Source organism: Bos indicus, chromosome 17, assembly GCF_029378745.1.
Source record: "Bos indicus isolate NIAB-ARS_2022 breed Sahiwal x Tharparkar chromosome 17, NIAB-ARS_B.indTharparkar_mat_pri_1.0, whole genome shotgun sequence".
In the NCBI taxonomy this organism is placed as follows: Eukaryota; Metazoa; Chordata; class Mammalia; order Artiodactyla; family Bovidae; genus Bos; species Bos indicus.
This window is the reverse complement of record NC_091776.1, coordinates 53,676,516-53,691,305: the sequence shown is the minus strand read 5'-3', so window position 1 is coordinate 53,691,305 and position 14,790 is coordinate 53,676,516. Positions and strand designations below refer to the sequence as shown.

Genomic DNA, 14,790 nt, shown 5'->3' with positions numbered 1-14,790 from the left:
GTGTCATTAGATCTGGGAATACTTACCTGTCGACATACCCACCTCCCAAAACTAGAATGGTAAAGGTGTTGTCCTGTAAGTTCATCATGTACAACAGTCGGGTCGACTTTGTGAGAAAAAACTGGCCCTGACATTCTTCCAGCCCAACTAGGCCCGATCTTGAAGGTAAAGATCCTGATGAGATAAGGAGGCACCAGGGCTACAAGAAAGGAACCTTATACCTATTCATAGGTGGCTTTGCAAAAAGAAGAACTTCCCATCCTTTTTTAATTTTACTTCTTTCCTGAACCCTGTGGGATAGTTGGAGCAGATCGTTTTGCAGATGGGAAACTGAGGCTCAGAGAAGTTTTGAATCTGGTTGATTGCTCTACCCTCATATCCTCCTCATGTCAACACAATGATCAGACAGATAAGTGGAGAGGAAGTGGCTTCTCCATCAGCGATCAGATGTGAACCATCAGCTCAGTGTTGGTCACCCTATGAGACAGCTCCCCCCTCACTCACCTTGAAGTTTCCTCTCCTATCTTGTATCTTTTTCCGCCCACCCTCCAAAGACTACTGGTTGAAGTTTGTTTTAATCCAAGTCCATTTAACTGGCAAACATCAAAATTTTTTCCAAACTGAAATCGCCCACCTTGTCTTAATGGGGGTGGGAAGGTTTTTGCCTTTAGCCTGTGTCAAGAACCAGGGACTATTTTATTTGCTTCTTTCACTCAAGAACCCTTTAAGGTAAATAGTTTTGCAAATAAGGAAAGTGTGATTCAGAAAGGGAAAGCCAGTCCCCCAAGGTCACACAACTTATAAATGGGATTGCTGAGGCTCAGACTGGAGCCTGCCTCTGCCATCACATCCACTTTTGGATACTGACCCTCTTAACTGCTCCCACATAATGAAATGAAGAAGTGAAGTGAAGTCGCTGAGTCGTGTCCAACTGTTTTCGACCCCACAGCCTGTAACCTGCCAGTCTCCTCCGTCCATGGGGATTTTCCAGGCAAGAGTACTGGAGTGGGTTTGCCATTCCATCTCCAGGGGGATATTCCCTGACCATGCAGTGGGCTGGAAGGTCATGAGTTAAGTGCAGTAAAGCAAAAGTGTGAAGCAAAACACTTGGTCTTAATTCTCCTTTCCTCCCCAAGACCCTTCTGTCTCTCCATGTGGTCGGTCTCATGGTATCCCCAAAAGCTGGTGTCAAGAGAAGACCCGATGGCAGACACCTTAGTGTAAAAACAGTTAAGTCCATATATCACCTGGATGGGGAGTTCTGGCCTGTCAGAGTGGGAAGGGGTTGGATAGTCACCTAATTTAATCCTGTCCCTTTACAAACCGCCAGGAAACCACAGACCAGAGAAAAGAATGGGCCAACCAGGGTTTTGTTCCCCTTTGATGCCCCCAGAGTGCCTACCCTGCCGCCTGGTCCTAAGTGGTCACTCCATAAATGTTGGGCCCTTGATGGATCACCTTCCTTAGCAATATTTGCATTTTCCCTTTATCAGTAATTGGCAGATGAAAGGCTTTGTCCTCCTGTTGAAAGAATTCCAGGCATTTGCTCAAAGTGGGGGAGGAGGTTATGTTGGGCCAAAGGGGGAAGGGCCAAGACCCTTGAGCTCCTTCCCTGGCTAATTGTCCCAGAGGAGTGGACTGTAGGTGAGAGAGGGAAGGGAAGCATAAGGTGATTCCCCAGGAGACAGTTTTTTGTTTTGTTTTGTTTTTATCTTGCAGGAAAAAAAAGACCAGGCCAGTTGTATTTGAAACAAAATAATAATGACTTTTGGACCTTCTTGCTCATTCTTACAAAAGGCCCAGTCAGATCCTGGCTGTGTTGGCCCCATTCATTCATTTCTTCATTCATCAAAGGTTGATTGAGCAGCTCTGTGCTCTAAAGACTTCGAGGATGGAAAAATCAGCTCCGATTGTAGCCTCTTCCTCCAGACGGGGCAAGAAGTGGGCTGCCAGCTTCCCAAACAAGTCAGGAAGGACTGATGCTGGATGGAACCCCCAGAATCTAGGATTTTTCACACTGTTAGAAACTGAAGCTGTCATATTCATGTATCATTATAATAGCTCCTGATTTTTGAGAGCTTACTCTGTCTTTGAGCAAAAGCTCTCACATTTTGCTATCTCTTGAAATCCTCATCAAAGTTCTCTGAGAGAGGGTCTGTAATTGCCCATTTTTACAGCTGAGGCTCAAAAAGAGGTCAAGTCACTTGCCCACAATTTAGGGCTGCGAAATAGCAAAGACGGGTTTTGAATCCTGGGCTGGTAGGAATCCAGAGCCCAGAGGCTTCTGTCTGTCTAGTCTTTCCTGCAGGGCAGTCCCACAGAACACGAAGATGGAAATGTTCTATGTCTGTGCTAACAGAGGAGCCTCTAGCCACATGTGGCTGTTGAGCACTGTCCAAGAATTATTTAATCAGTTCCCCAAATTTCAGAATGAAATGTGAATAGTGGGATTAAGGAACTAAATGCTGAATTTTATTTAATTTTAATTAAATTTAAATACCTATATATAGTATCTCCCTTACTGGACAGTGCAACCTTAGAGTACAATCCAGAATTTGTCTTGAGGGGAGGTGATCAGGGATATCTACAAAGGTTTTCTAGAAGGAGCCATCTGTGCAACATGAATGGAGTGTTAGCACTTAAACCACCCACTCTGTGTGCCTGCTAAGAGCATGGCACCAGAGGCCGCTGGGGATGCCAGCATGATATAAAATTGTCCCACCTGCCCAGATCTGACAAATAAACTTCTCAGGTACAGATGATTGGTGACAGCAGGAAGCCTTAGAAATGGATGACTACTTCCTGATATATATCCGACAGTCAGACTCAAACACAAAGATGCGATGCATTGTAGCCCTATGCAAAATAGATTTGGGAGAAGATTAAAAATGATCTGAAAGCTGGGGAACTGATTAAATAATTCTTGTATAGTTTGTATGCCCAAGGAAATGCTATCAAATCATTAAAAAGAACAAGGTAGCTATATATATATATATATATGTATATATATGCATACATATATATTATGTATATAGGGCTTCCTGGCTCAGTGATTAAGAATGCAAGAGATGAGGGTTCTATCCCTGTGTTGGGAAGAACCCCTGGAGAAGGAAATGACAACCAACTTCAGTATTTTTGCCTGGGAAATCTCATGGACAGAGGAGCCTGGCGGGCTATAGTCCATGGGGTCCCAAAAAGAGCTGGACATGATTTAGCAACCAAACAATAACAAACTATAGATACTGATGTAAAATGATTTCATGATATCCTTACATTAAAACAAAACAAGGTGCAGAATAATACCAAACTGTGATGACCGCTTATGTAAACCAAAGAGAATATATCTATATCTACAGTTTTTTATATGTGCAAAATTTTCTTTGGAAAGAAATACAACTTTTAAATGGGGGAAAGAACTGGAAAAGACAAAAATACTTTTTCTTTGGTACAGTGTGATATCTTTACCATATATAAGTGTTAGTGTTGCCTGATTTTGAACCTTATAGATTTCATTTTATATGTTGTGTTATCTTTTGAATTTTATACTATGCATAGTATAAAATTGTATTACCTACTCAAAATTGAATTTCATTTTATTTGTGATTTTTGAGCCTATGAGTTTCAAAATCAGGCAAATCTAAACCAAATAAATATTATTTAGTTATACATACATAAGTGGTAAAGCATAAATAAAAGCAAAGGCATGATTAACAGAAAAAGCCTGAAGAAAGTCGCTCTGGGCTAGGGAATGTGAAGAGTGAAAGGTACTAGTGATTTTCTGTTTCTTAATCTAGGTGGAGGACACCTGATAAATTCTACTGTGTTTATGAAAGGTTCCACTCTTTAAAAATTGTTTTAAAATTGCTTTCTTCCTCTCCCACTCCTAGTTTCTCCTCTCCACACTCCCATCCCCAGAAAACTTAGCAAGTCTCTTGGGCATCCTCCCAGAAATGGTTTATGCTGTTACAAAACCTCTACATATATTTTCTTTTATTATTGTGTCACACAAATATACACCCTGTCCTTCCCCTTCCTTTTTCATTTAATCTAATCTTGGAGTTCTTTCCATATACTATCTGTAGAACTGCCTCATTCTAAAATATTACTTTAAGGATGAGATAAATCTGAATCACATGATACAGAAAAATTCAAGATTGGTTAAGAAACATAAGTCACAGAATAACCTGTAATGATCCCATTTATGTTAAAACAAACTATAATGTATAGACATGCAAGAGAAAGAAAGAAAAAGGCTTGAATAGAACAACAAACCATTCATTGTTTGATCACTTCTGAGGAGAGGACAAAGTTTTGAGCGGGTTATATAGAGTCTATACTTAATTATTTGCATTTTTAACAACCATTGTGCCCTGTTAAATTTATCAGATATTTCGAACATAAAGGCATAGAAAATAAATGTAAATAAATATAGGAAGAACTTGTATATCTAGCATCTCTGTTTGCCAATCCAAACCCTAGAGTTTTGTCATATTTTGGGTCACTTTTGCAATTTAATAAATACTCTGGGACAACAGACCACACTATTACAGTTAAAGTGATTGTAGTTCCCAGAGACTTGTGTTTGTTTGGGTTTTTGTTTGGCTCCTCAGTCCTTGTGGATTGCAATATCTGAGTAAGAAAAACCATGGCCAAATTACACATGGCCTGAGTGTCAGGCTTTGATCCTTTGAGGAAAACAGGTTTGTGCCTAGAGTTCTACATATTATAATATGTCTTCCTTCCTGAAGGTTGGAAGGAAACTTGGAAATAACAGGTGAGTTAATCAAGGGGTTAACTCCAGGAAGAGAGTCATAAAAGTTCAAAGATGCTTTCAAAACTTGCATCTTTGGATTTATGGACAAGCATGTTAACCAATGGAAATCAAAATTCTGGCATTACTTCATCATGCTAAATTGTCATTGGCTGCCAATCGCTGAGGGCTGGACCACCGGGCTGGCAGTTAACCCTTTCAGGGACAATCATGCCCTTTACATTCATTTTATTTTGAAAGATGAAGCAGGGACAGATGAAAAGCTTAGAAAGGTCCCCAGGCCTCCGAGCTCCACCAGAAGAAAGAGTTTCACCCTGCAGAGGAACACCCGGGGACAAATTTCCTGGAGAAAAGTTTTGAACTTTTAAAGTGTGGAATCAGCTGACCTTGCTTAGTAAGAGGAGAGGGGACGAGAGAGGAGTTTGATTCACTTTTTGTGCTGTCAGAACAGAAACCAGAGTTGGAGAGATTCCATTAATCTTACAGAGCAATCAGTCATTGAGAGGATTGAATTGCATTTCCTGCCCAAAGATGTAGAGACAGATGACCTTTGCAGCAGCTCTCAGACCCCCAGTTCACAGCTGGAGAGAGGATGTGTCAGCATTTACTTAGGGTCTCACCCTGCCCTTTGTTCAAAATTCAAACTCTTTTTGTGTTCAAGCTGCTGCTGCGTGGTTTTTTGTAGTTGTTGATGCTGCTGATTTTTTTTTTTTTTTTTTTTAACCTCCCACGTCTTGTAACTTATGAGAAACAAATTCTGGCTGATGATAATAACTGGAGGTGCCCCAGAGAGGAAACCAGAATAGAAGAGGGGGAATTTTAAGAGAGACCACTGGGCCTTTTGGTTTTCATTTACTGCCCCTTCCTGGGCTCTTTGAATGCTGCAGGCTGAACTGGATGGAGCCAGAAATCCAGCAAAACTAATAATAATGCTTCATGTTTACATGGCTGTATTACCAAAAAAAGCTTTTACATACGTTACTTCATGTGGGGGGGGTGGGGGGAAGAAACTTCTAGAATGGAAGCATTTACATAAAGGAACATTCTAAATTCCCAAATGTCATGAGCTACATGACTTGGACCAAGGACCCAAACTGAGCCTCAGTTATCCCATCTGTAAAGTGGGGGTTGGAGGGGAATCATGATACCAAATGTTGAAGAATTCGTATGATGATTGAATGAGCCAGTGTTCTGGAACAGAGTGGTCAGTAAACCTTGTGTCTTCATTAAAATGAAAGCAACCACCCGGACTTCATAACTCTAACTAGTTGTGGAATCAAGAGATTTAGTTTGGGGACTTCCCTACTGGTCCAGTGGCTAAGACTCTGTGCTACCATTGTAGGGGGCCAGGATTCCATCCCTGGTCAGGGAACTAGACCTTGCCTGCTACAACTGAAAGGATTCCGCAGGCCCCAGTGAAGATCCTGTGTGCTGCAACTAAGACCCAATGCAGCCAAATAAAGATTTTTTTAAAAAAGAAGAAATTTAGTTTTCCCCCAAGAGGAAGGCAGCCTGAGATGAAGGCATCAGCCCTGGTTTTCTCTCCAACATACTTTCTCTCCCCAGTAGGTCTCCTTCAAAGTCTGAACACACCAAACTACTTTGAATTCTTTGAATAAACCTGCTTTCTCTCCTCCTGACCTTTGCCTATGCCGCTTCCTCTGCTCAGAGCTCTCTCTCCTGGCAGCACTCCTCCTCTTATTTGTAATATAATAGTTCTTATTTATTCTCCTGGAATCAGACTAGATGGCTTCTCTTCCCTCATTCATTGATGTATCTTAAAGGCACAGTGCCAGCACCTACTCTAAAATAGTGTTTAATGGAAGTCCATCATCCCTTACATGCCTCTCCAAGTCCCCAAATTCTTCGTCTTCCAGAAAGCTAGGAATGAAAGTGCCAAGATCTTCTCTTTTCCTAGCGATCCATAGTATACCACTCTTTGCAGATGGAATCAGTGGCTTTTTAACTGTACTTGAAATGGCATTCAGTAATTCACCAGTTCTTCACTGAGTGCCTCCTACATTCATCCACAGGGTGGACTTTATAGGAAACACTCCTCCTCACCCAGCAACAACTATTTATTGCTCCTGTGCTGTGCTCAGTCTTGTCCAACTCGTTTGCAACTCCATGGATTGTGGCCCTGCCAGGCTCCTCTGTCCATGGAATTTTCAAGAGAATACTGGAGCGGGTTGCCATTTCCTACTTCAGGGGTTTTTCCCCACCCGGGGATTTTGAACCCTCGTCTCTTAAGTCTTCTGCATTGGCAAGCACGTTCTTTACCACTAGTGCCACCAGGGAAGTCCTACTCATGGCTGAAAGCAGATCTTTCATGCCAGTGACGTTAGGATGGTCGGAAACAAGATGGACCGTTGGCTCTTAGCCTCAACCTGAAGAGAGAGATCTCACCAGTTGCAAACCGAGAGCAGGTGAGTTGGCCCAGCTTACCTTAACACAAAGCCTTTCTCATCCAGAACACTTCTCACGATTATAATATTCTGCTCATGTATTAATGGTCTACTGTCTGTCTCACTGAAAGAAGTCTCTTCTTTCAGAAGTCTCTTGAATGAGAACCTTCTGTAATAGCACAAGGAACTCTACTCAGTGCTCTGCGGTGACCTAAATGGGAAGGAAATCCAAAAGAGTGTGGATATATGTATGTGTATGGGCTTCCCTGGTGCCTCAATGGTAAAGACTCAGCCTGCCAATGCAGCAAACATGGGTTCGAGTCCCGGGTCAGGAAGATCCCCCGGAGAAGAAGATGGCAACCCATTCCAGTATTCTTGCCTGGAGAATCCCAGGGACAGAGGAACCTGGTGGGCTACAGTCTATAGGGTTGCAAAGAGTAGGACATGACTAAAGCAACTGAGCACCCATGCATATGTATATATATATATATATATATATATAACTGATTCACTTTGCTGTATAGCAGAAACTAACTATACTCCAATAAAAAAATAAAGAAATGCAAATAATGTCTGTCTAGTGGAACCCAAAGGTTATGGGTTTATGACCCTGTTTTACAGTCACCAGTTTATCTAATTTAGCAGTCTAATAAATTGTAATAAATTTAATAACCCACCTCCACCCCCCAAAAAAGAAGGAAGTCGCTGCAACTGACCTTGGTATTACTCACTGCTTATCCTCAGCCCTTATGGCTTGGCTCATAAAATATACCTACCAAACATTTGTTGAACGAATGAATTCAGCAAACTCCACAATATGTCTATTTTCAGCTTGAGCAACTAAACCTTAAAGTGTACCTCTTTGAAGAAGATGCAAGGGCTCTAAGAGATCCTATGCTGCGCTATGCTAAGTCACTTCAGTCGTGTCCGACTCTGCGACCCCATAGACGGCAGCCACCAGGCTCCCCCGTCCCTGGGATTCTCCAGGCAAGAACCTTGGAGTGAGTTGCCATTTCCTTCTCCAATGCATGGAAGTGAAAAGTGAAAGTGAAGTCGCTCAGTCGTATCCAAGTCTTAGCGACCCCATGGACTTCAGCCTACCAGGCGGCTCCGTCCCTGGGATTTTCCAGGCAAGAGTACTGGAGTTGGTCGCCATTGCCTTCTGAGCAACTTCACTTTCACTTTTGTGCATTGGAGAAGGAAATGGCAACCCACTCCAGTGTTCTTGCCTGGAGAATCCCAGGGACAGCGGGGCCTGGTGGGCTGCCGTCTATGGGGTCGCACAGAGTCGGACACAACTGAAGTGACTTAGCAGCAGCAGCAGCAGCAGATGGCAAATAATGTTAAAACATGCTGAAAATTTTACACACTGAGCTCCAACATGAGTGAGAACAAAGAATATCTATTAGAATAATAATCGGAACTTACCTGGTGGTCCAGTGGCTAAGACTCAGCCCTCCCAATGCAGGGAGCCCAGGTTCGATCCCTGCTCAGGGAACTAGATCCCACATGCCACAGCTAAAGATCTCAAGCGCTGCAACTAAGACCCAGCGAAGCCAAATAAGTACATAAATATTCAAGAAAGGAAAAAAAACAGTAATATCAATTGCCTAGTGTGTGCCAGGTATGGGGTTGGGTGCTGGAGCTCGAGTAGTGAGCTGAAATAAACATGGTGGTCATGACTTTCAGACTAGTGAAACTTAGCAAAAGGGAGATTGTAGCAACAGTTGCACAGACAGAGGGAACATCACAACTGATAAGTGGGTCACAGCAGAGCAGTATATGAGGCTTGAGATGTATAATATATGTTGGGGGAGAAGGGGGTTGACCTGGCTTGGGGTTGGGAAGGAAGTTAGGGAGCTGTTCCAAGAAAGTGAGGCACAGAACTGAGCTCTGAGGCAAGAGTTAGGCTGAGTGTGGGGGAAGTGTTCTCAGCAGAGAAAAATAGCAGATGCAAAGTCCTCGTGATGGGGGAGTACATATGGTAAAGGAACTGAAAAAAGGCCCGTATGACCCAAATGTAGTGAGCTGAGGATGGGGGTTAGGGATGAAATAAACTGGAAAAATAAGTAGGCACTTCAAGAACGAATTGAGGGGCTTTCCTGGTGGTCCAGTGGCTAAGACTCTGAGCTCCCATTGCACGGGGCCCGGGTTTGATCCGTGGTAAGGAAACTAAAATGTCACATGCCTCAACTAAGACCCGGCACAGCCAAATAAATAAAAATCTTTGAAAAAAAAAAAAAAGAACTGGGCAATATCCGACAAAACTGAAGGATTGGGTAGCCTATGATCCTGCAGTTCCATGCTGGGAAGATTCTAGAGAAACAGACACAAGTGCACCAGGAAGTATGATCAAGGATGGTAACCTCACCCGCATTGTATGCAATCTTGGAGAACTTGGAACAACTCATGTTCATCGACAGGGGAGTGGACACATTGCAGGTATGTCTTTCTTGGGTTCCTCAATAAACAGAGTCTGAATCAAAAGTCTACTTTGTTGGGGAGCGCATTCCCAAGGAGAAAGAGTGCAGAAAAGAAGTGAGACAGGGAAAGAGTCAAATGAGGGTACCAAGGAGAGGCCATAGTTACCGTGGCAACTCAGGACAGTTCTGGGGAAAGAAGGGAGAGGAATTATCTCCTAGCTCCTGATCAAAGGTTTGCCCCACTGGGGTGTAAACACCCTCCTTCTTCAAGATTACCTATGTGTGAGCACCTAGGAGGCCCTCAGTATCACACAGGAAAGCCCCAGATAGAGGCTGTTTGGCCCAAGCCCCACAAAATCAGTCAATATGGTAATCAGTGGTTAGGATGAAAAAAATGGCAAAAGGAAATCACCCAAGATAGGCGGTTAAGGGCTCTGAAGAAGCCTATGGCGGGCACCTTGTAAGGTGGAATCTACGCAGCAGTGAAAAAAAATTGGCCTAGAGCGCTCCTTGTGTCTACAAGATGACTCTGACCAGAAAATATTGAATCACATGACAAGTTGCGTAAGTAGGCACAAGCTAAAGTTCTGAACTTTGTATAAATTTCAGAAATGGGCCAAAGTAACAATGTATATAAAAAGCAATGGAACACATAAAGGATAAAGGCCAAACTGAGAAAAGTAGTTACTTCGGGAAGGAGGAGGAGACTGGGTTGGGCAGATGAGAATTTCAAAGAGAAATGCTAGTAATGTTAGGGTTCTTTTTGCTGGTGTTTTTCCTTTCTCTCCTTTTTTAATGGTACACTTCACAGATACGCATGTCATTATCCTTGTGTAGGCGCCATGCCAATCTTTGTATTGTTCCAGTTGTAGTAGACTGCACAGTTTTTTTTAAAAAGTATTTATTTGGCTGTGCTGATTCTTATTTGCAGCACCTGGGATCTAGTTCCCTGACAAGGGATTGAACCCAGGCCCTCTGCATAGAGAGTCTTAACCACTGGACCACCAGGCAATTCCCATATTAACTATTTCTTAACAAAATGGTACATTATAAAAGCTATCTTTGTACATTATAAATGTTCTAAATGAACCAATCATTAAATGTAAGATCCCAATTAAAAAAATTATGAGTAAAGAGTGACTTATTTTTAATAAAATTTTATTTATTTGGCTGTGCCAGATCTTATCTGCGACATGTGGGATCTTTATTTGCAGCATGGGGGATCTAGTCCGCTGATCAGGGATTGAACCCAGGCCCCCTTCATTAGGAGCTTGGAGTCTTAGCCACTGAACCACCAGGCAAGTCCCAATAGTGACATCTGAAATTATTATTTAAAAAGAAGAGAAGCATGTTGATGGGGGCATAAGTGTGAATGTACTTAATGCCACAGAACTGTATGCTTTAAAATGATTAAAATGGTAAATTATATATATATTTAACCCCTATTTTTTTAAAAGGGGGGAAAGAAGGAGGGATGGAAAGTGGCAGATCAGGCAAAGCCTTGTGACTATGGTGAGGATTTGAATCTTTAACAATTTCTACCCACTGCGTGAATTTTTATAAGTAGATTTATATAGAAGTCCATGCAAGGAGTTATACCAAGGAAGGAGACCAAATCCTTCACTGATAACTGGAAAAGTCAGGTCAAATAGGAGGGTGGGTAACCTGTCAGGGGCCTCCAGCTGCTGCCCTCTTGCTGAATAAAGGAACAACTGTCAGTAGAGGATCAGCAGTAATCAGACAAGAGGCGATGACTGAACACACAGGACAGGCAGAGTACTTCCTGGGTGCCCAGGAGATGGACAGGCGAGTGAGTGATGGGTGAGTCCACCTGACCTTCAAAAAGCTAGTTCCCAGGTGAGAAGGTAAGACTGGTAAAGGTACCCACAAGTACAAGGTGATAAGGGGCCCCTTTGCACTCTGAACACACCCACATAATAGCCTTATCTTTCCATGTTAGAGTTATTTATTTATAGGCATTTTAGCAGGAAGACTGGGGGTTTCTTGAGGGCATTCATTGATTCAGGCATTTATTGAACGACTGTCTACGCAGGCACTGATTTGGGGCAGCTGGTATACAGTAGATATTTGATAAACGTACATTGCCTTGCATTCCATCATCACTCAAATGCTCTTTTTTTTTTTTTCTTTGCTGCACAGATGTGGGATCTTAGTTCCCAAACCAGGAATTGAACCCCATAGCCCCTGCACTGGAAGGCAAAATCTTAACCACTGGACCACCAGAGAAGGCTCTCAGATTTGTTTTTAAAAAAATTTTGCTAGTTGCTGTTACAGAATGGCTTTAAAAGCAGAGACATCAGGGAGCAGTTTACTGCAGACCTCTCGGCAGGCAATGATGGTAGCCTGGTTAAGATGGAAGAGGCGATGCCGGCCACAAGAGCTGAGATTTTAAGAAAATGTGGGTTTCCTGATGAATTGTATGTGGTGGGAAAAAGGCAAGGGGAAGCAAGGACCCAGGGGTGACTCCTAGGATGATCAGCACCCCAATTTCCCCTTCTCCAGGGCCTCTGGAGAGAACCACAGAACCACATTGCACTTGACAGTCTGCTCCTGGGATGCTGGGCATTTTTATGTGATTAGGCTGGAATAGTTCTCTGGGAAATAAATGCCCTCAGTCTAAAAGGCTTTTACAAGCCAGGGCAGCGGATTAAAGGCGGCCAGGCTGAGGAGAAATTCCAAGGTCAGGAGACAGCTGGGCATGGAGACTTTTAATCTAAACCTTAAAGGTTTTTATTTTTCACTCCCTGAACCCAGGGTGTCACTTTAAATACGTGTTTGGCAACATCGGCTGTTCTATTTTTCTTTTTAATTATACAAAGAGAGATCCTGGAAACAGCTCAGCCCCCAGGCTGGGGGAGGCGAGGAAAGTCTGGCAACAGTTGGAGGAGGCAGACACCAGCTAAAAATTGAGTGGATTGAAGTCCGTCTGAAGGCTAGTGGAGACTCTACCCTGAACTCGGTGGGGGAGCCCTGACTCAGGGTTTCTAAAAGGAGACTGACAGTCACCAGCTTAGAATGGAGAGATGACAGATGGACAAATCTGCAAGATAAAAATATCACTAACACTAGCACGACTCTCGTACCTTGAGTTTCTTCCCAGACCTCTGTCCTCCTCCTTTCTTTCATCCTCTGAGCAGAAAACACTTAACTAGACAATTCATTCACATTTACAGGCTGCTCCCTACTCTATGCTGGGCTCCGGGTTCAACTGTTTGTATGTGTTGTCTTGGGATTTTTTTTTTTTTAATATATATTTGTTTGTTTGCACCAGGTCTTGGTTGCAGCACGCAGGATCTTCCATCTTCACTGTGGCATGTGCGAACTTTTTTTTTTTAAGGTTTTTGTTGTGGACCATTTGTTTTGTCTTTATCGAATTTATTACAATATTGCTTTTTCATTTTATTTTATTTTTGGCCCCAAGGCATGTGAGATTAGTTCTCTGACCAGGAATTGAACCCACACCCCTGCACTGGAAGGTAAAATCTTAATCACTGGACCTCCAGGGAAGTCCCAGCATGCAAACTCTTAGTTGCAGCAAGAGGGATCTAGTTCCCTGACCAGGGATCGAACCTGGGACCCTGAATTGGGAGCTTGGAGTTTTAGCCACTGGACCATCAGGAAACTGTTGATACCTTGTTTAATGCAGACAGCAATGTTGTGAGTAGATAATCATACATATTATTATCCCTATTTTCTAGATGGTGAATCTGAGACTTAGAGAGATTAAATATAACTCCAGCTCCCCAGTGTTGGGCCTGGGCTTGTTTGCCTTCAAATCCATTCCTTGCCCTTCCTCTGCTTAGCTCTGTATCACTCGGATGCCAACCTCTGCAGGCTGCCAAAAGAGCTGACTTCCTTTATAGATCGACCAATGGGAGGCAGTGATAGGAGCCTAGTAGGCGGGAAGAAGGGAGAAGCCAAGGTTTTTCTCCCTCTCTCTGTCTCCGGAAATAGTTCCAGGAGCAGCTGCATTTCCTGTGTCTCTACCTCCCACCAGACAGTGCCACTGTGGGTCCAGCTTCCACCTGGGGAGTCCAGTCCTTCCTGGGTACCAGAAACACCACCCCTGCCTCGGTCCATCCAACTCCAGGGGTGGTCCTGGCCTTCCTGCAGTTGCTAATCTGTAGGTTCTTCACCCTCCCCTGTTTGCCCGCTTCCATGGTTCTTCCATTACCTAGGAAGCAAATGCATACATTCTCCTATTCTAGTGTCTGCTTCTCCTGCTTGGATTCTCACTGATGTTCTACCTTTCGTGAATACTCACCATCTAGCCAATTCATCTGGTTTGGAATGACACAATCCTCTTTCCTTGAGCACAGGACATCCCACAAAACGAAAAATAGTAACCACTGTTTGTTGAGCATTATGCTGATTGCCAGTCAAATGTTCTTTCGTGGAACACTCATAGCAACCCTTTCTGCCAAATTCCATTAATTACTATCCCCATTTGACAGGTGGGGCTCAGGTTGAGTTGCTTGCCCAAAGGGGTACAGTTATAAACTGACAAAGCTGGGATTCACATCAAGGGACTCCTAAACCCATGTGACTTTCTCTAATCTCTGCTGACATCTTTTTGTTGTTGTTTTTAATTTATTTGGCTGTGCTGGATCTTAGTTGCAGCATGTGAGATCTAGTTCCCTGACCAGGGATTGAACCTGGGTGCCCTGCACTGGGATCATGGATTCCTAGCCACTGGACCAGCAGGGAAGTCCCTCTGCTGATATCTTGAACACACTTGCAGCCCCATGATAAACCCATTAGGACTCAAGTCCCTTGGGTGACTGAAGATCCCTCCTCATCTCAGTCCAGGGTACATATATGAGCTTTCCTAGTGTAGGGGCTTCCATGGTGGCTCAGATGGTAAAGAATCTGCCTCCAATGCGGGAGGCCCGGGTTCAGCCCCTAGGTCAGGAAGATCCCCTGGAAAAGGGAATGGCTACCCACTATAGTACTCTTGCCTGGAGAATCCCATGGACAGAGGAGCCTGGTGGGCTACAGTTCATGGGTTTGCAAAGAGTTGGACATAACTGAGTGACTAACACAGACACACAGGGCTGCTATAACAAACTATCACAAACTGGACAGCCAAGAACACAGAAATTTATCGCCTCACATTTTGGGAGGCCAGAAGTCTGAAATCAAGGTATCAGGAAGACCATGATCCCTCTGA

At 43.4% G+C, this 14,790-nt stretch overlaps 1 protein-coding gene across 1 annotated transcript in view; it reads left to right on the top strand.

Moving 5' to 3' along the window:
* LOC109571127 (calcium release-activated calcium channel protein 1) overlaps positions 1-14,790 on the top strand; it is a 39,896-nt gene that overhangs the window by 720 nt on the left and 24,386 nt on the right. The gene's annotated exons all lie outside the window — the stretch shown is intronic.